The 23,137-nt window shown below is 38.4% G+C and overlaps 1 protein-coding gene across 2 annotated transcripts in view; it reads right to left on the minus strand.

Moving 5' to 3' along the window:
* The window catches only part of LOC114684904 (zinc finger protein 431-like), a 39,042-nt gene that overhangs the window by 13,453 nt on the left and 2,452 nt on the right, over positions 1 to 23,137 (minus strand). Inside the window, exon 1 of one of the 2 annotated variants that reach the window (XM_037197883.1) lies at positions 103 to 1,048. The exons of the other annotated variant lie outside the window; for it this stretch is intronic. The gene's annotated coding sequence lies outside the window, so the exon portion shown is untranslated. Of the gene's footprint in view, positions 1 to 102; positions 1,049 to 23,137 lie in introns of those variants that run through there. 2 annotated transcript variants of the gene reach the window in all.

The raw sequence follows: 23,137 nt of genomic DNA on the forward strand, positions 1-23,137 counted from the left end.
TGAAACACATAGGCCTTTAACCTGCATCCTGAAGCCAGAAGACACATCATTATTCTGGGTCACACCTTCAGAAGCTTTCACTCTTTGCCCTCTTTCCCTCACCTTTGTATTAAGTCTGTTTCTTCACTGGCATTGCAGCATACTTCTTCCAGATTGAAGGGTTTACTGAAGACCAGCAGATTCATAGACACTCATGGACTGAGCAACTTCTGCATTCCTAGAATTTCCAATCACAGCCAGCCATTATTAGATTCATTGTACTGCTGCCTAAAAGTCATTCCAATAAATCCCCTTTCTCTCTGTGTGTGTATACATATATGTATGTATAATCCTTCTGTAAGTTTTGTTACTCTAAAGAACTGAGACTAATACAGATTTGATATTAGACATCTCCCAACCACTGAATATTTTAATGGACTCTGTATAATGTGCTCAAACAATTCCTCTATTAGAAACTGCAAGACTTGAAACCAACCACAATACTAGTGTTATTTTACAACAATTTGTCTCTCTTCAGACATCTATACAAAAACAAATTCAGCATTTTTTTCATAACTCATTCTTGCTCATTCTTATTTGCAAGGTCCATTAACATCTGCCAATGCCTAAGCCAAGGGACTGGCCTCTTCCTCGCCCCAAGTTCTTTCTTTTCAGGCCACTCAAAAAAAAATCTCACAAATTTTTTCAGCAAAATGTAAAATCATTACAAGTACAATTCTCTTTGCCTTGTGAGCAAGCTCAGAAAATTATCAGGACCTGTCCTTGTTCTTCCTTTACTCTGTTGTCATCTGCTGGCAGAATTAATCATCAGAAGTTAAGATCCAACACGGTTTGGTGAACAGATAATACTCATATCTCAGAATTTGACCATTTAAAATATGTTCACCTAGCAGTAGATACCTATTCAAATAAGATTATTACTTCTGCTCACAGAGGCAAAATGACCTCAAATACCATTAGTCATTTATTATACACCTTTTCCTTTTTAGGATTACTATGGTGATATTTTATTTGTGCTTTAATAAACAAAGCTTGCATGGAGATCAGAGGAAAAGCCGTCCACAACACAGAAGTCATGCAATGTTAGCACACGCTTTTAACCCTATCACTTGGCAGGCAGGATCTCTGTGTGTTCAAGGCCACACTGGAAACAGAGCCAGGTGTGGTAGCACATGCCTTAAATTTCAAAACTAGTTAACTATGAAGCTCTGGAGGTCTGTACAGACAGGAAGTGCAGGAAGAGGAAGTGATGTAGATGAATAGAGAGAACAAATCAGATGGCAGAACAGCAAGGCATATAGACCTGGGTAGACAGGAAGTAACTCATATTTGGATGCTGCAGAGTTGATGAGGTAAGGTTGGCTGGTGGCTTTCCCTATTTCCTTGATCTCTCTAAGGTTGTCACCCTATATTTGGGTCCGTGTTTTTTATTTAATAAAACCATTTACAAATTCATCTATAATTGGCACCCAATGAATGTGGCAAGAATTCATTAAAAAGGTGCTTACAGGCTTACAGGGCCCCTGGCTCAGGCCCGATTACACGCTCAGGCTGGAGCATGTGGCTGGACTGTCTTTGGCTTTCTTTTTCCTGGTGGGTGGTGGGCTCCCTTCAGATTCCCATCTCAGACTGCCACCACACTAAGTAGCTGCTTTGAAATTCCCTCGGACTTCTGCAGTTCTTCGCAGCTGACAGATTTGGTAAGTCAAGTAAGATATCTTAAAGGATGAAATTAATTAAAAGAGAATTTTTTCCCACATTAAAAAGTCGGAAACACTTTTACAATGGAAGGAATTTGGTCTCTGTTTGATAACACATTAGGCAGTCTGAAAATGGAACAATTAAATGAGAATATAATTAATGTTGATGGGATGTGCATAACATCAATTATGAATATTATTTGCCTGATCATTTTTATTTAGTATTAACAAGGTTGGTCAATTTAAGTGCCGAGATAAAAGCTTTAGAAAAACCTGTTAAAATGAATCATAGAGAAATTCAGACCCAGACACAATAATATAAAGGTGAAATTATCTCAGGATTGAATTATACAGTTACAGAGAGGCAGCCTGTTTTCAAACAACCAAACTTAATCTATCTGGTAACCTTACAGGAACTGCCAAATGCTCATGTATAAGCTAACTAGACTCCAGTGGAAATGTTAGGTTTAAGGAGATTTAAAGAAGTTATAATATATATATACATATATATATATATATATGTATATATACATTATATAGTATTTAAAGAAGTACAGTATAGTATGGCATGCACTGTCCATTTGTAAAGCACACGTTAAACTCATGGTCAACTTGTAATAGAATTATCCCTCAGGACTGGAAAGAATTAATTACAGCTGTCCTAGAGGCCAGTCCATAGTTACAGTGGAGAACCTGGTTTAAAGAGGAGGCTAAAACGATAGATCAACAATGTAGGACTAGAGGTGTGGAAATTTCTCAGGATCAGCTTCTTGAAGAGAATGATTATGCTGATATACAAAGACAATGTTTATGATAACTAAACCCTAATTCTATGCCACATGGCAGCCATGAATGTGTGGGACAGAATTGAGGAAGGAGGAAAAAAAGTTGAGTCATTTACAAAGGTTATACAATACCCCAGAGAATCCTTCACAGATTTCTTACAAAGGATGTCTTCAGCATTAAATAGAATAATACCAAATTCGGAAGCTAGACAGGTACTAATTGAATCTTTGGCTTTTGAGAACAAGAATTCAGCATGCAAAAGAATAATCAGGCCATTAAAGGCCAGATCAGTACCCTTGGAGGATTGGATAAGGGACACAATTAATATTGAGTCTCATGACCATGATGATATGTGGGTAGGAGAAGTGATATCAAAAGCTTTGAGGAAAAATAATAATGTCAGATGTTTTAATTGTGGTAAACAAGCTCATTTGAAAAGAGAGTGTAAACAGGGCATTTCTAGAAATAATGTTTATTTAAGAAACAAAGGCAACAGAATGCCCCTCCCTTCTGGATTATGCAGAAAGTATGCTAAGGGTAAACACTGGACTAATGAATGAAAATCAACTAGGGACAGACAAGGTAATCCTTTGCCTCAGCCATCGGGAAACTCCTTCAGGGGCCTCAAGCAGGCCCCCACGGCAAATTCCGTTCAGACCTTTCCTGCCATCATAGAAGAAACCCCTTCTCAGAGCAATTAAATAACAAAATGCCTATTAGAACAAACAGGCTGCTCAGAGTGATAGAACAGCTGTACCAGAGAGAACAGGAAATTCACGAGAAACCATAAACAGAATTTTTTGGCAAACTTTTATAAATGAACAAAGACCAAAATTAAAAATATGAATAAATGATGTTTTCTCAGAAGGTTTGGTAGACACAGGTATGGACATTACAATAATTGCACCAGAATTTTGGCATCCAAATTGGTGTCTTTAAAAGGTAAATGCTCAACTGTTAGGGATTGGAACATTATCTCATGTGAAATAGAGCGCAAGGTGGCTCAAATGTATAGGGCCAGAAGGACAGAGAGGAAAATTAAAGCCATATGTGGCTAATATAGCCATGAATTTATGGGGCCATAATCTTTTACAACAATGGAATACCCAGATTAATATTCCTCCAACCTCAGAAACAAACCATAAACTAACACATGTTTCTGAGAGAAATATTAGGAGCTATTAGTATAAAGAACAGTCACTGGACATCCAGATTCTACAAGAACAGGGCACAAGAACTACTGATCTTTCACAGACACCAACAGCTCTGTCTTTAAAATGGTTAACAGATAAGCCTGTATGGGTTCAGCAATGGACTTTAGCAACAGAAGAAACTGCAGGTACAAGAGCAGTTAAATGCTTAGCATACTGAAGAATCTACCAGCCCTTAGAATTCTCCTATATTTTTATTAAAAAGAAATCTGGTAGCGAGGTGGTGGTGGTATACGTCTTTAATCCTAGCACTTTAGAGGCAGAGGCAGGCGTATCTCTGTTAGTTCAAGGCCAGCTTGGTCTACAAAGCAAGCTCCAGGACAACCAAGGCTGTTACATAAAGAAACCCTGTCTCGAAGAAAAAAAAAAAGAAAGAAATCTGGTAAATGGAGAATGGTAACAGACCTAAGAGCAATTAACAAATAATTCAGCCAATGGGCTCTCTATAATCTGAAATTCCTTTACCTACTTTATTACCAAAAGGGTGGCCTCTTATAGTTACCAATTTAAAAGACTGTTTCTTCTCAATACCCTTACAAGAAAAAGACAGAAAGATTTGCCTTCACGGTGCCTACATTTCATAATTCTCAGCCAGTTAAGAGATATCAATGGAGGGTTCTCCCACAGGGAATGTTAAATAGCCTAACCCTGTGTCAATATTTTATACAACAGCTACTGGAAGTAATACATAAACAATTTCCTAAATCTATAATTTATCATTACATGGACGGTATTTTCCTAGCTGATTCAAATACAGATAATTTAGAAACAATGTTTGAAGAAGTAAAGAAAATTTTGCCTTGTTGAGGATTATACATTGCTCCTGAAAAGATACAAAGAGGAGATTCTATTAATTATTTAGGGTATAAAATAGGTATAAAAAATTAGACCCCAAAATGTGCAAATTAGGATAGATCAATTCACAAACTCTTAATGACTTTCAAAGGCAATTCGGAACCATTTCCCATCTATGAACTGTTGTTGGGGTAAAAAAATGATGAAAGGAGTAATTTGTTCCAAACTTTAGAAGGTGACAAGGACCAAATAGTCCAAGAGAATTATCAGCTGAAGCTGAGAGAGAATAGGCCTTGGTGGAAAAGAAAGTACAGGAAGGACATGTGGATTGTGGGGATCCAAAGCTTGATGGCATTTTGATTATTTTACTCTGTAAGCATTATCCTACAGGAATTTTAATGCCAAGGGAAGATATTATATTGGAATGGATATTTTTACCAAATAAACAGTAAAAAATTAAAAACTTATGTGGAAAAGATCTCTAACTTGACCCTAAAAGGAAAATTGAGACTTCGTCAATTAGCAGGAATAGACCCAACAAAAATTGGAGTACCTTTAACTAAGGATGAAATTGATAAATTATGGGCAGAAAGTGAACTTTGGCAAAGAGCTTGCAGTAATTTTTTGGGAGAAATTAACAGCAAATATCCCAAAAGTGATAGAATTCAACATATAAAGAGAGCTGATTGGATTCTGCCTGGCATTGTTCAGGAATACACCCATATCTGGAGCCCTTGCATTTTATGCAGATGCAAACAAACAAAGAAAGGCAGGTTGCAAGTCAGAAAATTTAAGTAAAGTGGTTCAAAATCCTTATAATTCGGTTCAAAAATTGGAACTGTATGCTATTCTGTTGGTATTAATGGATTTTTCGAACCGCTCAACATAGTTACTGACTCTCAGTATGGTGAAAGTGGCCTTACATATTGAGACTGCAAAAATTGTCCCTGATGAGTCAGAATTAATTTTGTTATTTATTGAGTTACAAGATATAATCAGGAATAGGAAGCGTCCCTTATATATAACTCACATCCGATCCCATATGGGCATGCCAGGCCCTCTAGCACAAGGTAATGACAAGATCGATAAACTATTGATAGGAAATGTGCTGGACGCCTCAGAATTTCATATAAAAAAAGGATTAAAATTAAAAATTAAAAAAGGATTTTTCCATAACCTGGCAACAAGCCAAGGAACTTATAGGAAAATGTCCTACTTGCTCTTTTTATAAACAGACTTCACTACCAGCAGGATGTAACCCAAAGGATACTCAGAAGAATGAAATCTGCCAGATTCACTTTCCAGAATTTGGAAAACTGAAATATGTACACCATACTATTGATACTTATTAGAATTTCAAGGGGCAACTGCTCTGAGTTTTGAAAAAGCTGATTTGGTAATCACGCATTTGCTAGAAGTTATAGCCATCATGGGTATACCTGCCCAAATTAAAACTGACAATGCTCCAGCATATGTCTCTGGTAAAGTGAAACAATTTTTTGCTTATTACAATATAAAGCATATTACAGGTATACCACATAATCCTACAGGCTGAGCAGTCATAGAAAGATCAAATCAAACTCTAAAAGATATGCTAAATAAACAGAAAAGGGTAACAAAAAAAAACCCAGATTACATAATGCTCTATTAACTTTGAATTTTCTCAATGCTAATGAGAAAGGAACAACAGCTGTGGAGAGACATTGTATAATAGAAAAAAACTACAGAATTAAATCAGCCTATATACTTTAAGGATATGCTGACCTCAGAATGGAAACCAGGATATGTGTTACGTTGGGGACATGGTTTTGCTTTTTCTACAGGAGAATAAAAGCTATGGATATCATCAAAATTGATAAAGGTTCGATTAGAACAAGACAGACCTCTTAATTAGAATAGGTGACAGTTCATCAACCAGCATGACCATCCAATTTAAATTAATTTATACAACTAACAAATGCTTTTCATTTAATCAGATATAACTTGCCAAAAGGTAACTTCCCCAAAGTTAGGCTTGGGGAAGGGTTTTTGTTTTTGTCTTTCAGAAGAATGGAGGCTAAGAAATCTGAAGAACACTGGACAAATGAGACATCTGAAGAAAAGGGACAAATCATACAGAAAAGAAAAAATGTCCCAAGAAAAACAGTAAATTGGCCTATTGGTATATCACATATAAAATTTCATAAGTCTTCCTAAATGTTTGTTTCTGCTCTTCTCTACAGACATTTAACATAAATGGTCTTTTTGTAATCCCAGTTCAATTAAAAACTAAAGCTGGCTTTGGAATTGGAGAGTGGCTCTCTCCTTCTCTAAACCCAAGCATGTTTGTTAAAAGGAAAATGCAAAATCTCTGTATTGTGTCAGAAGAGCCATCTGATATGGGACAGAAGAAAATATATATATATATATATATATATATATATATATATATATATATATTAAACTTTTGTCATGATATCAATGGTCATATAAAGTACTAACTAATTCTAGAAAAAAAGGCTTCATTTAGCTGCCTATACATGTTTTTGTGGTAGAGTCTCTATCAGTTTTCTGCAGGGAATCATGACCAGGCCTAACAGCAAATTTGAAGTCTTGAGAACAATGATGGGGCCCCACAGCGATGATTCCACGTAGACAATAATAATACCACTAAGCTGACAAATATCACCCAAAGATCAGCTTTGGACTACAAACTGCTCAGGACAATTTTGAGATGGCCAGCTGAGATGATCCAGGCTCACAGACTATTTGAGCAAAGACTTGATATAAGCCCTGCACTTTCACATTATGCAGAGACTGGAAAACAAATGATACAGCTACCTCTCACAGGACTTCACAATTAACCCAAAATTTTTCTTTTCAGGATCCACTAAAGATGCCTTCACCCACAAACAGCAGGAAGCAATTTTAAGAACATGACACCCATATTCCCAAGAGGTGGGGCAGGTGGTTTTTGGTCTTTCGATGGTTTTGGGTTTGGAATAATTGTCATTGCTTAGGATGGCTGGTTACAAGTTTTTATTGTTAATGGTCAGGAAAGAGACTAAACAAAGGAGGTTAGATTTAAGGTTCTTGCTTGAAAAAAAGAGGATAAAGATAATAGGTAGATTATTGAATCTACTCTGAAAAAAAGAATTTTTGATTATTGAATCTACTTGGAAAAGAAAAAAGAGAGGACATAAATGTGATATAGATAAAAAGGTAGATTATTGATCTACTTTTAAAAGACAACTACTCATTTTAAGTACTTTACATTGAATTTTTGTACATTGTATACAAATTATATATATTGATACAAATTTGAGATTGATTTTGTTAGAAAATACTGTACATATATTTTTAATCTTGTTCCAGATATTGTACCTATATAGTTCATTTAAAAATGTAATGCAATTTGCCTTGAATGTTATTATTACCAACTATTAGGATATTAAAAAATGAAAGTTAGTAGTTAGACATTACAATTGAACTTGTAGTCATATTAGTTATGTTTTCAAAGTCAAGCAGAGACATATTTTAGATAGACAGGTCATCTTCAAACCCTTCAGAGATCTACAGAATATGGCACTTAAAATATTTTAATAGCATAGATTCTTTTCTTTTTAATGACTATGAGACATGTCTGCTCCTGGCAGCACCAATCTACTTCAGAAAAGATAAGGGCATTGAATAAACTGCATATGGAGTTAACTTTCACTGTGGCAAAAGTTAGTCACTGGGCAAGAAAGTGCCCTAGCATCAACTGCTGACAGTATGCTGTCCAAAATGGACAAGCAGGACACAAAATAAAGGACTACCGATCCTTGCCAAGACAAGTGTGGTTGCAGCTTTGGCAACAGGCGTCCTCTGAGGCCAGGACAATATGATACCACCACTGAAGTGGCTTTGCAATCCAGAAAAGGTACAGTGCCCCTTTCTTTGAAGGCAGCTGAACAGGCAGTGGACCGATGGCTCCTGGTGTGCAGTGGAACAGCAGCTGGAGCAGTTATTCTTGGAGGAGTCACTAGGCTGACTGAGTCTGGCTTCTCAATGGCAGACTGGCATTTAATAAAGGAGATGCAGTCACCCACAATCAAAGAAGAATGGGAAAATGAATTCAAAAAAACACCAGCAATTTCCAGAATTTAAAATCCTGAATCATGACAGGACACTGGTAGAATTCAAGGTTATCTGGTACATGGAATACTTGCACCAAATGTGAGGTCAAGCTGTAGGCCTTGCGTACATCCTACTTCACAAATGAGTCTGTGAGATATGCTAAGCCTGTAGGTTGAAGATGATGCCCCAATGTGTAAAGAAACCTCGGGCGACTGTCCAGGAAGCTAGCTGTTTCTATCATAACTAACATTTGGAAGCTGCAGAGTTGATGAGGTAAGGTTGGCTAGGGGCTTTCCCTACTTCCCTGATCTCTCTAAGGCTGTCACCCCTATATTTAGGTCCATGTTTTTTATTTAATAAGACCTTTTACAAATCCATCTACAGATTACCACAACAAATAAAAAATGATAATACCCCTTTTATACCACCAAATGCTTTAAAGAAATTTTTAGTGTATGGGATATTAATCATACACTGGAATCCCTTACAATCCTCTAGGATAAACTATTGTGGAACAATACCATCAACTACTGAAACAACAAATATATAACATAAATGGGGGAATTTACATCCACCAAAATCCCTGCTACATCCAGCTATGTTAACTTCAATTTTTTTTACTGTAAAGATAATGCTTCTGCTGCCCAAAGTATTTTGCCCTAAAGGAGACAAAGCCTAAAGAATATGTTAAGTGAAAATATGTAGAGACTAATCAGTGGAAACATGGGTGGATGCTTATGTCTCTTTCCAGAAAATGAACAACAAAGTACCAGACGGTTCCTGCTGTAATACATACAACTTGGACAGCATCCCAGGGACCACCAGACAAATGAAACATCTAAAGATAGGCAACAAACCAATGAGATCAGTCCAGACTTCAGCATAATTAAGTACTCTTTAGAAAGCTGACAGTGGAAACTATAACTGTATGAAGATGAAAAATGGAATATCTGATTACTGCTTACTAAAGTTGTTATTACAGTACCTAGAACAGAGCTATCTGTTGTCAATGATTTAGAAAATAACTTCTAGCTTCATTTTGCACTTGGCTGTAAACAAGAGCAATCTTTTAGTATCAGAGGAGATCCATCTATTCCTGGGCTCCTAAAAAGAAATTTATTTGGCATAGGAGTCACACATGAGCACTATGCATAAATAACAGGACAATATAGAATCTTCCCCGTATATGTATTTATAGGGTTTTCCCTGATATCCTTGTCAATGGTGTTTTTCTATCACATTGTTTATGCTTTCAATGTTCTTGTATCCCTTCTTATTGCAATTCTGCTTCTGTTTACACCCTTCCCTTTGGCAAACAACTGCCTTTGGGATGGACCTTTTTGTTGTTGTTGATGTTGTTTTGAGAGGGGTGCTATTTCTACTGCCCTTCCTGTGGGTTAAAAAGGGTTATAAATGGAATAGTCTCTACTACACTTATTTTGCTCAGCAAATCTCTGCAAGTGAACAATAGAATTCGAGGTCTTCCTGAGAATTATGATGATTCTTGACATTTACTGGATCCTATAACCATTGTAGTCACATGGGGTCTGTTATTGCATATTCCAGGACTAGTTGGGAATATAAAGAAAAGCCTCAAAAATGGCCTATATGATTAGTATGCCTATAAATGTTACAGCAAACATATCAGCAGAAATTAATCTAGAGATGGGTGATTTGGGGACCACAGTTTTATAAAATAGAGCTACTATAGATTATATTACTCAAGCATAATCTTGGTTGCCAACAATTACCTGGCATATATTGCTTGAAAGTCAGATATTCCCAAATACGATTAAAGGTCAAATTAATGACCTACACAAAAAAATAGACAGAACCTCTCAAGTGAACGTTGAGTGGCCTTCCTGGTTAAGATGACTTTCCACTATTAATGGTCCTCTGTTAGCTAGTCTTATTCTCTTATGCTTGCCTATATTAATTTTACTAACCATGAAGTGAATCCATTCTGGTATGGCCTCTTTTATTGCCTTTTTTTTTTTTTAAATCTTAGAAATGGAGAGAGGTAGAATTCACTAGGACATTGAACTCACCAAGAAGCACTAAAAGAACCAAGAATGTTAATCATATAGGGTGTCTCCTCAATGGAGGAGAGGAAATCAAATACCTGCATTCCATTCAGAAAACTGAGAATGGATTTTTGTAATGACCTAGTGACCGCTTTATTATCTGTAGGGACACAAATCACCCTAATTCCCAAGAGTGTTATTTCAGACTCCCCCTTCTCTATACCCATTCATTTGAGAGGAGATACCACATGCACTCCATGGCCTGCTGACCTCTATGCTACAATGGTGAGAGACCACATTAGATTCTAGGCTTTTTTGCAATAAAACCCAACATAATAGTGACATGTACTTTGTAAGAGTTTCTATCTATATAGTCATATCTTAACCTTTATTGTTCACTGGAATTGAAATGATTATGGGAATTATTGTTGCCTAGTGACCTTTTTCCAAATTCTATTGTGTATACCCATGCCTACAATAAACTGCCTGATCAAACTCACCAGAGTCTGACCCAGATTGACAGAATCAATGTGCATTGGGTTTAATTCTCATTTCTTCATGTAGTTTGCTTCCCTGTCTGACACCTGCATGCTTTGATACAGGAATATGCCAGCAGTAGCAACTATAGCAGTAAGAGCAGTAATTCCCAGAACAGTGACAAAAAGTACTCAAACTATTCTTTAGTCCTTTCCTTCATTTGATCCAATATATGATGAAGGACAGACATTTAGAAAGATTCTTCCCAGGCTTAATTTGTCCGTTCAGGTACCCAAACACCAATCTGGGTTCAAAGGACATAAATGCTCTGGCAGCTCAAAGTAATAGGGGTACTAGCATTTAAACATGTATACCAAGAAAAATTGGAACAAGACATATATCCTTTGGATTGATTCAAAGTACTTTTCCCAATCATAAACAAATGAGAGAGATGAGCACATGCCATAATAGTATGAGCTCCACTTTTTGTACAAGGGAACATAGTCTCATTGTTAGAAGTATTTTCCATATATTCCCCTTCCAAGACTAAATGATATCCAAAGCTGATAATAGATTCCATAGATGTTCTTGAGTAGCTCATCCCTCTATATGAGCAGAGACAGGGGAATTCCTGGCCACAGGCCATACTAACCCCATAGAACCATTACTATGAGTGGTAATGGTATTAATTACTGAACCCCATCTTAATTCTTTGCTTTCCCATTTGGTGTGAGCAGAACCTACATGGCTCCAATCTATGGCACTACCATAGGATGTATTAATAAAACTGTGAACCTCTGGTCCTCTGCATTATTCCCAATGTATCTATTCACTTAACTCTGAGACAACAGCAGTGTTGCAAGGGAGAAAATGAGGTGGAATGAAATAATCGGTAGTATTATTCCCTTTAAACCCTTTAGCTACTAAAATGAACATGGTCTTCTTCACTTCATTTTTTGTTCCCTAGAACTATCCCCTAGATACGACTTTCACACAATGAACTTCATACCCAATAAAGATAGGAAGTGCATCCCCATATCATAAGATGAAATCAAATCTAAGCCCTCTTTATTGGGGAACAAAGGACCTCTACTGTCACCGGGTCCTGGAATCTAATTAGTCAGTATAAATTGGAATACTGGGATCCTACCAGTGCACTACTGGGTTTAAGGGAGGGTTAGGAATAGAAGTCCAATAAGAAAAATTCTTTGCTTTACTTACTTGAGCAGTGGTGATTGCTAACAGGGACAAGGACAAGGATTCAAGTGTTTATTTTACCCCATACAAGAACCATCTCTTCTCCTTCATTGGCTAATTTTTTCATCTGCCCTCAGGTAGGAAAGGTACAATTCTCTGTGGAAGGGAATAGTTTGGTAATTGTTTTGGGAGTTTGACTCAAAGTTATATGAGCCATTTGTCCGGTAGGCAAGTAAAGGTAAAGCTGTGGCCACTTACTCATCTCTCAATTTCGGCAGTCTAAAAATCTAACCATTACCTGTATCTATGGAAGCATAAGGATACCCTTTCCCCTCATTTATAACATTTCTTTTTTCCAATGTAAAGATTCTTCCTCTTTATACCAAATAGGTTGTAGTACAATACCCTCAATATTTTCCCCACTAATACATTAATAATGAATTTTAGCAGGCAGATGATAATTATCATTACAATTCAAAAAAGTTAAAGTAAATAATGAATAGAATAGGATGTTGGCAGAATTAAGGGCTTCCCCCGTTTTAGTTTAATTAACATGCTTTAATGTTCTGTTGATCTTTCAATGATGGCCTGTCCTTAAGGAATATAAGAGATGTCAGTAATATGTTTAATATTTCAAGGTTGTAAAAAATTTTTTGAAATTTTAGTGACATATAAATTGGAACATTTTCCATCTAATTTGTTGATGAATACCCATGATATTAAAAGCTTTTTAAAAATGTAATATAACAGATGAAATATTTTTATTATTTAATGCAGTGGCCAAATGAAATGTAGAAAATCTATCAATACAATGATGTATGTATTGCAACCTATCAAAATCTTCCTTTTTCAAGACAGGGTTTCTCTATGTAGCTCTGGCTGTACTGGCACTCAGTTGAAGATCAGGCTGCCCTTGAACTCAGAAATCTACTGCCCCTGCCTCCCTAGTGCTAGGACTAAAGGTGGTGGCCACCACCACACAGCTACCAAAATATTTTCATGTGCATTACAACCATTTGCTATATCTCATTCAATATATTACATCTGGGGTATTTATCAGAAGACAATCAAGACCTATGAAAAGTTTGACAATTTTCACAATGTGAAATTTTGCCATTTTTTGAGTTAATGGAAAATTTCTTTTTTAAGGCACTCCATTTAGCATGTGATTCTGTATGAAATTTAATAGCTTTAGGTAAAAAGGTACAATGATATATTTGATACATTGATTAATAAATCTATGAGTTAATTAATATCAGTCATAGGACTGGAAGATTAGTAAGTGCCATGATAAGAATATTAAAATGCCGTCTGCCACCAAGTATACAGCAATAACCTCATGGAGGTGGGCAGGGTGTAGGGTGTGGGGCATGGGGCAAGGGGCTGGAGGCTGGAATAGAGGCTGGGTGTGGCTGAAGCTTTGGAAGCAGAGAGATGGGAGTAAAGTCCATGGAGGGCAGGCACAGTAAAGGGGAGGGGCCATTATCAAGGTGAATGGAGCCAGTGCTGGAAGGAGTGGGGGGGGGTCAGGGTGGAAAGAGACATAGCATAGGAGGGGCAGCTTAGGAGGTGAGCAAGAGAAGGCAATGGGAAGGACCAGGGCAAGGTAGGTGGAGCCAAAACCATTGGGCGTGGCTTGACACATGATACTTTGGGTGAAGCCTTCTTCAGTGCCAGACCTACCTAGACATGCAAGAGCTTCACACAGGCACCATAGTACATCCACAACCCCCTGCCACACCAGCCTCCTATAAATCCATACACCCATGACTTCTCCAAATACACACACAACACACACACACACACACACACACACACACACACACACACACACACACTCTGATGGCAGTCAGGCTGATACAGGCATCATGCATGCCTCACACATATAAATGTACACACAGGCTACTCCCACAAACATACACTCATAAATTTCTCAAAATGTATAGAGTCAGGGAGATGGATCAGCTGAGAAAACGGCTTGATGCCAACACTACTGACCTGAATTTGCTTCCCACATGATGAAAACCAATTCTCCAGTTGTCCTTTGACTGCCCCCTATGCACAGTGGCATGTGTGCACCACAGACGGAATGTTTGGTCAAGAAACCATTCCATTACTCTTTCATTCAGTCTCACTCAATTTCACAGGACATGCACAGATACAGAGAGATAATACGACAAAATATTAATCACTTTGGACCAGGTTAGTCTTAAACTTCTGCATTTGCCTCAAAAGTATTAGGATGACAGGTGTTAGGCCTCATGCTCAAATAATTAAATGTACTGATCAAATCAAAGTACAATAGAGAGATACATGGCAACTTCCTGAAGAATGGGAAAAAAAAATAAAATGACAGTAATTTTAAAATCTTTGAACTCGCACAAATGGAAAATCTAACCTCACAACAGGCATCACAACTTGGTCTCCTATAGGCTTAGGAAACCTTTGCATTTTATGCAATGACACACTGTAGAATGTACACAGCTTATACCTTGGTGAGATCTCAGTTTTGTGTTTTTGTAGCAAGGTCTTATTCTCTAATCATTCTGAGATGGACTCAAGCTAGTGGTGATGCTGCTCCTTCAGCTTTTCAAGTGTTGGGATTCTAGGTGTGAGTCACCATGACTGGATGAAGGAAATCCTGGATAAAAGTTGACCTAGTGTCAAATTATTTGCTTATCATGTGTGAGGTGCTTGAGTTTGATCCCTAGTCCTGGAAAAATAAATAAATAAATAAATAAATAAATAAATAAATAAATAAATAAATAAATAAGGTGGCCTCATTGCTCATACAGTATGCCATAAGCATATGAAATGTATGGGAAGTGGCTCTTCAAACCAAAATTAATTAAAAGACATGGGGAAGGGAATACATATTCATCAATGGAAAAATCTACCAAGACTACATTTCAATTCTTAACATCTACTCCCCAAACAAAAGGGCACCCTCGTTTGTAAAAGAAACACTACTACAGCTTAAATTACATATTGACCCTCACAAAGTAATAGTGGGAGATGTAAATACCCCATTTTCACTCATAGACAGGTCCTCTAGACAAAAACTAAACAGAAATATCAGAGCTAAAAGACATTATACGGACCTAGCAGATATTTACAGAACATTTCACCCAAACACAAAAGAATACACCTTCTCAACACCTCATGGAACTTTCTCCAAGATTGGCTACAAATTCAGATACAAGACTAGTCTCAACAGATACAAAAAAAAAAAAAAATTGAAATAAGTTTCTGCATCCTATCAGACTACCACAAATTAAAGCTGGCTATCAACATCAGCAGAAGCATCAGAAAGCTTACAAACTCGTGGAATCTCAACACCTCTCTACTGAATGAATAATGGGTCAATATAGAAATAAAGTTCAGAAATTAAAGACTTTCTAGAAATTACCATACTGCAGATGAAATGTTTGGTCAGGAAATCAGTCCATTACACTTCCATTGAGCCTTATTCAACCTCACTGGACGTGGACAGGATATGTAGAGATAATACACCAAAATATTACACAAATAACGTGTCTCACTGACTGTTCCATTGCTGCGAAGAAGCACTATGACCAAGGCAACTCTTATAATGAAAGGCTTTTAATTTTGGGATTGATTACAGTGACAGAGGGTTTGCCCATTATCACCTTGAAAGGGAGCTTCAGAGGGCAGGCATGGGGCTGAGTGTTACATCTTGATACACAGGCAGGCAGGATGAAAGAAACACTTGCCTTGAACTGGTATTGTAAAATCTCAAAGCCCACCTACACTGACACACCCATACAAACAAGACACACCTACTCCAAAAGGGCACACCTCCTAATTTTACACAATTAGTTCCACTTAGTAGGGACCAAAAATTTTGAGATAGGAGCCTGAGGGTGTTGAGCAAATACAAAGCCTATCAGGAACACAACCTAAGAAGAAAGGGCTCTAAAGTAAAAGCATGGAAGTTATTGAGGGAAACAAAGAGAGAAGGGGACAGAGAGAGGAAAAGAGAAAGGGACAGAGGGAGGGAAGGAGAAAGAGAGATAGAAAGAGAGAGAAAGAGAAGGAAGAAATAGTTCTTCCAAATGGGGAGAGAGCCAACTCCTCTGGCTGGTTACAGGATTCCTTAATGAAAAATTTTGCACCCCATCTACAAAGAGACTGAACAATTTGAGACCTCCAAACTCAAGTTTACATCTCTATCATTTTTCTTATTGCATGGCATTATCCCTTGTTTCTCTCCCTACCCAGTTCTTTCATAGAACCTGGGAAACTTTAGATCAGGTCTGGTGGAAACAAAAGAGGAAGTCTCTCGGTGTGGTTAAGTGTGCCTGTTGTAGATGATACCATCTGGAAGCTGCATTTCTAACTGGGTAGAAATGTCTCACAAGGCTACTGTGGATTTAAATTTCATTTTACTATTTTAACAAATTGAAATCTGAAAGTCTTCAATTCCAGCCAACATGGAGATTCAAAAATCTGTGTGGTCACAGCAGAGACCATAAATCAAAACGGGATAAAATAGGGCCAAGCAACATCTTGCGTCTGGGTACTAAGAAGAATGTGAAAGATCTGGATGACAATGCTTGGCTTCCACAGTACAATCTGTGTGGTAAGACAAAGGGATGGACCCAACTGTCTCTGCTTGAGGCCATGGGATACTTCCCTCTGTTCCTTAGCTGTGTGGGGTCTACCTGCCAAGGGTGTGGGTAACATCCCCTCCTACATTCATGCTAACCTCACAATGGTGTCTTTTTAAAGAAAATGGTGTGACAGTTCACATTTAACCTTTGACAAGTGTGGATCCCACTTGAACCTGTAACTGATGGAGGATGGGATCGTCTCAGCTACCCTTGAGTAGAAAGCAACCTTGTGGTTTGCTGCCATCTTGACTATTAGGTCAATGGTATATTACCCCAATACAGAATTTAGCTATCCTTTCAGCACCGTCCAATAAAATGTCTAACAATTTATTCTACCAAAACCAGAAAACTGATAACTAAAGTCATCCTGAATAAAAACATGATGAACACAAGACTGAATAAATAGCACACACAGTACACCGTCTGACTTTAAAACTTAGCATACAACTGCAATAAAGACTGTATTATCTGGGAAAGAACAAAGAGATCATCAGAACATGAGAGGAAACAAAAAAAAAAAGAGTCCAGTTTTACAAATAAGGTGAGGAAACCCAGTAAGCCTGACCTTACTAACCCAGAAGATAGAACCACTGTAGCCTCTACATGCATTTGTGTTCATATTGACGCCCTGCACAGAATTAACTGCAGATGGACCCTACACCTGAATCTTCAGTGCCAAGTGAAGAACTTCAAGAAGATACTAGACAAACTAGAGTTCAGCTAGTTAGCAAATCTCCTTTCCCTTGGGACAGTAAAAGCAGCTGAGGCTCATTGCATGTTAATGTCAGCAACAAGGATGTTTCCACTAAAGAGTTTCTGCTTCCCATGCTCTGCAAACTGCAACAAGTGAAACTAAGTCACTCAGAGGCCCAATTTCCTACTAGGAGCTGAAGACCTCAGGAAACCAAACAGTATGGCACCAGACATGAGGTCTGGCCACTGGTTCCCATCAGGACCCCCTATCCTGGACAAATTCTACATGGCTCCTCCCCTTGTAGGGACTGTGGCCCTTAACTCACTATGATGTAGATTCCAAGTTCGCCCCACTCTCCTTACAGTTCTCAGCAGCAGATCACAGGTAAACATACAGGAAACAGATTCAGATTGTGAATTCCCCACATGAATTTAGAGCTGGGAATGCTGGTGCTGTCCTGGAATGCCACCACATGGAAGGTTGAGGCAGGAGCATCACAAGTTTAAGGCCTGTTGTGGCTGCTGACTAAGTTGACAAAAAAACTTGGGCAACTTTATCAGATCCTGCCTCAAAATAACTTTTTGTTTATAACTCTGTGGAAAGAGGCTGACCAAGCATGGGAGAGCTCTAGAATGAGTACCCAGTCTTCTCTACCCCAAAAGTGACAACAGAGCGACTACACCAATACAGTGAAATGGGTGGGTTAGAAGGGAGTGCTCTGGCAGGGACCAGCTGGTTGCCTGGGTGAGTAAAGACACTGTAACCAAGTCTGAGGGCCTGAGGTCAATGCCCAGGAGAAAAGCCACATCTCCAACTTGTCCTCCGACCTTCACACATGTGTGTTCATATGTTTCTCAATGGCCTGAATTCAGAAATTTTAAAAAGAAAATTGAAAACAAGAAGAACAAAAATGCACCAAAGCTAAAACATCCAGCAAAATAGCTAGTTATGCTGTCTGTAGCGCAACCACTGACCAAAACAGAACTCCTTCAGAATAGGGCCAGGATGGCAATAGGGAGCAAAGCACTCACAGTTCACTCCCTATCAAGTTATGACTGCAGAGCTCCCTTAGGGTGAAATAGGAACAAATAGTTTTTCACAGCATTACTTTTTTTCTACTAACTCTACTCCAAGTTTGTAAAGACAAAAAAAAAAAAACAAAACAAAACTAACTCTACTCCAAGTTTGTAAAGAAAAAAAAAAAAAACTAACTCTACTCCAAGTTTGTAAAGAAAAGAAAAACAAAGAAAGACAGAAAGCAAGGAAATTCATAATAAGAATGATGAATGCAGGGCTGGCAAATCACACCCTTAGCAGGATGCACCCAGGTCTGTCTCTATTCTATAGACTTTGCATCAGGCCTGTTTAGACAGTGATTTCACAGCATCCAGACTGGATGCTGGATCATGTATGAATCTTCCTCACTGCTGTCCTGAGCCTATGATACTTACAGATGGCACTGGGATTTCCACACAGATGCAGAGAGGTGACAACCACACAGGGTCACCCTCCTACTGTAGTGTTGTACAGATGTGGGACAGGCACAAGAGGTTGCCTGCATCCCATCCATCCGAGAGACCCCACTCTGCAGTCCTGAGAGTCACTGACAAGCATCATCATCATGCTGTGCTGTCTAACAGCCTCCATATCCTGCACTGTTAACACCGAGGACAGGCCACCCTTTCTGAGGGCTATGCAGGTAAGCCACTCTGGGACATCTCTTACCTGGCAGGGGAAGTGATACTTTGCTCCCTTCCCCAGCCCTGCTGTGCTGCTAGATGGTTTCTTTGACATCTGGGAAAAAAGGTAGTGAGTGGTAGAAGGAACTGTGGTTTTAAATTTTATTATACATGTATGGGTGCTTTGCTTACATATATGTCTGTCCTGTACATCCGTGAAGGGTCCTCAGAGATTAGAAGAGACGTGGAGGATCCCCTGGGACCCGAATTACAGACAGCTGTTGTTCACCATGTGGGTGCTGGGAATTGAACCCAAATCCTCAGGAAGAACAATCAGTATGGTGGTATTCTATTTGTACTGAAATGTGATTTTAATTGTATGTTAATAAATAAAGTTGCCCAGGGGTCAGAGCTATTAGAGCCATAGACAGAGTGTGGCGGTGGTGGCACACGCCTTTAATCCCATAGATCTCTGTGTGTTCAGGGATACAGCCAGTATTGGAGACACACGCCTTTAAGACCTGGAGGGCTGTACTTTCAGGCCGTGACAAGGCAGTCATGTGTTTGGGTTTACAACCAATGAGAAGGCAGAACAGAAAGACTATTTAAAGACATACACACAGGAAGTAGCTCTCTCTTTCAGGAAACTAGGAGCACCGCAGGAGGAAGGGTAAGATTTTAGCTCTCAGCTCTGACCTCTCAGCTTTCTCTTTTACATTGGTTCTGTTTTTCTTATTTAATAAGATGGTTGGTTACATCTACAAATCAGTACTTTTAACTGTGGAGACATCTCTCTAGCCCAGGCAGAATTAAGTTTTCAAAGTAGTATACAATCAAAGGTTTTAACCTACTGTGACTCTCCTAAGTTGCTTCTGGAAATAGAAATACAGTAGTGCATATCCGAATAAAGGGCTGGAAAGATGCTTCATTGCTTTCAGACCACTGGATGCTCTTGAAGAGGATCAAATTTCAATTCATTACATCCACAGGCCAGCTCAAAACCATTTGTATCTACAGTCCCAGAGGAACTGACACAATCTTCTAGGTTCTTCAGGGCACTGAATGCATGTGGTGCACACACATACATGTAGGAATAATACCCATCAACATAAATAAAATTTAATATCTTAAGAACAGAAACACAGGATCTTCTGGATATGTGATGCAGAGACACACACCCCAACTCATCACAAGGCCTATCTAAGCTACAGAAAGGATGCTAGGCTAGGCTGTGCCACTTTAAAATACTTTGTTATTGTGTTTCTGTGACGGGTGTGGGGGGGGTATGGTATGTGTATACTGTGGTGCTTATGGGGCTCAAAAGACAACTCTGTGATGTCTCTCGTTACATCTTTTACATGGGCTTTGGGGACTGAATTCAGACAATCATATGCTTCATATGCACACAAACACCTTTGCTCACTAAGCCATCTCCTTGGCCCAGCCTATAAAATTACATGCAACCTTTTTTCTTTGTTCTTTGGTTGTGTGGTTGAGACAGTACCACACTGTGTATTCTTGCTGGCATGAAACTCACCATTAGACCAGGGTAGCCTGGAACTCAGAGGAATGTGACTCTGCCTCCAGAGCACTGGATTAAAGGGATGATGTTAACAACACTGGGCTGTAAAGAAAAGAATTTACAGGATGAACTTGACACTTTGGTATCCTTAACCAAAAGTGGCCACAAGTAAAACCTGAACCGAGAGGACGGTGTCAAGACACTGGTACCCACTGTCTTGTTAACTTAGTGTCATGAGAAGCTATTACAAGGGTAAAATCTGGAAGATTCAAGGATTCAATCTGTGTTTGTAAAACTATAATGCTATAGAATAAATTGGGAGTTGGAGAGTGTCAAAGGAAATCCAGACACTGGGTAAAATATTAAGACACATCTTACTATACAATTGACATGGGAAAAAGAATCCACTGGGACTGAACTTAGCCTGGAACTGTAGAGGTGACTGACTAGATATAGTAAGGATATGAGGGCTGAGCAAATTCAGAAACTGAAAATGTCTGAAAACGTGGTTAAAGGAAGATGGGCTTTGTGTCCTCAGACTTGATCTTCCTACCCAGTTTCCTGATGGCTGGGAATTCCAATTTCATTTGATCCCCAGGACCCATATAGTGGAAAGAGAGAAGAAATTCATACAAGTTGTTATCAGGGATCCACATGGGGACCATGACATGGGCATGTCCCTCCTCATACAAGCTAGTAAATAATTATCATTTTAAAAATTAAAATATATCTACATTTTCATAAACAAAGCCATTCATCCCCTCAAACTTGGCAAAGATCCAGCTTCAGTTTCCTTCCCCAATGCTGTCATCAAAGGGGTGCCCCACACTCCTCCACCCCTACCATACAATTCACTTTTTTGATCATCTGTCTCATTCAAAGCACCCAATTCCTGAAACAGGAACTCAAGCCCACTGAAATACAGTTCATCAGTAACTATTTCAGGGGTAGTATGGGATTGACTGCTTATTAGACCATTGTCTACTTGTATTTGTTTACACCATCATACATAGTAAAAGTGCTCTACCCCTGACCTACATCCCCAGCACCCTGGTTTCCATGCCAGTTACCCTGAAACCAAACCACATAAAGATGCAACAACGAGAATCAAAGGCCTTTTCCTCTTACGAACACAGAATCAAAACTTGTCAGCATTCAAAAACCAAATCTAAGAACACATCAGAACAATCATCTACCCATGCTCAAATAGGCTTCATCCAAGACATTCAGGGATGGGTCAAGATGCAAAAATCAAGAAATGTAATCCATCATATAAGCAATCAGAAAGAAAAAAAAAACTACATTATCACCACATTAGATAGAGAAAAGGCCTTTGACAAAAAATCCAACTTCCCAAATAAAATCCCTTCATGATAAAAGTTCTTCAGATAAGGGATACAAGGAATACCTAATCAGAATAAAGCAATTTTCAATAAGCCTACAGCCAAGTTCAAATTAAATGGAGAGAAACTCAAAGTTATTCACCTAAAATCAGGAACAAAACGGCCTTTCTACTCTCACCATGTCTACTCAATATAGAACTGGAAGTCTTAGCTAGAGCAATAAAACAACTGAAGGAGATCAAAGGGGCAAAATTGGAAAGGAAGAAATCAAAGTATTTTTATTTGCAGATGATGTGATAGGGTACCTAAGTGCCCTAAAAATTTCATAGAACTCCTATGGCTGAAAAACACTTTGAGCAAAGTAGTTTGGATACATAATTAACTCAAAAAAATCAGTAGCTCTCCTATGTACAAATGATGAAAGAAATAAGAAAGAAAGCAGGAAAATAACACCTTTCAAAATAGCCCAAAATTACATTTAAAATTTCTCACAGTAACTCTAATCTAGTGGCAAAAGACTTATGTGATAAAAACTTCAAGTCTTTGAAGACAGAAACCGAAGAAGATATGAGAAAATAGAAAGAACTCCCACACTCATGGATTGGTAGGACTAACATAATAAAAATGGCAATACTACCAAAAGCAATCTACAGATTCAATGCAGTCCCCATCAATATCCCATAAGGGAACTGCTGAGGTTCACACCATTCCAGACTGCATGCTGTACTGCAGAAGTATAGTAATAAAAACCACACAGTATTGGCATAAAAACAGACACATCAGTCAATGGAATAAAACTGAAGACCAAGACATGAACCCACACTCCTATGGACATCTGGTTTTTGATAGAGATGCCAGAATTACACACTGGAAAACAGACAGCAACTTCAACAAATGGTGCTAGACAAAACTTGATGTCTGCATTTAGAAAAATGCAAATAGATCTATACTCATCATCCTGCACAGAACTCAACTCC

This window comes from Peromyscus leucopus, chromosome 22 (assembly GCF_004664715.2).
Source record: "Peromyscus leucopus breed LL Stock chromosome 22, UCI_PerLeu_2.1, whole genome shotgun sequence".
Taxonomy (NCBI): domain Eukaryota; kingdom Metazoa; phylum Chordata; class Mammalia; order Rodentia; family Cricetidae; genus Peromyscus; species Peromyscus leucopus.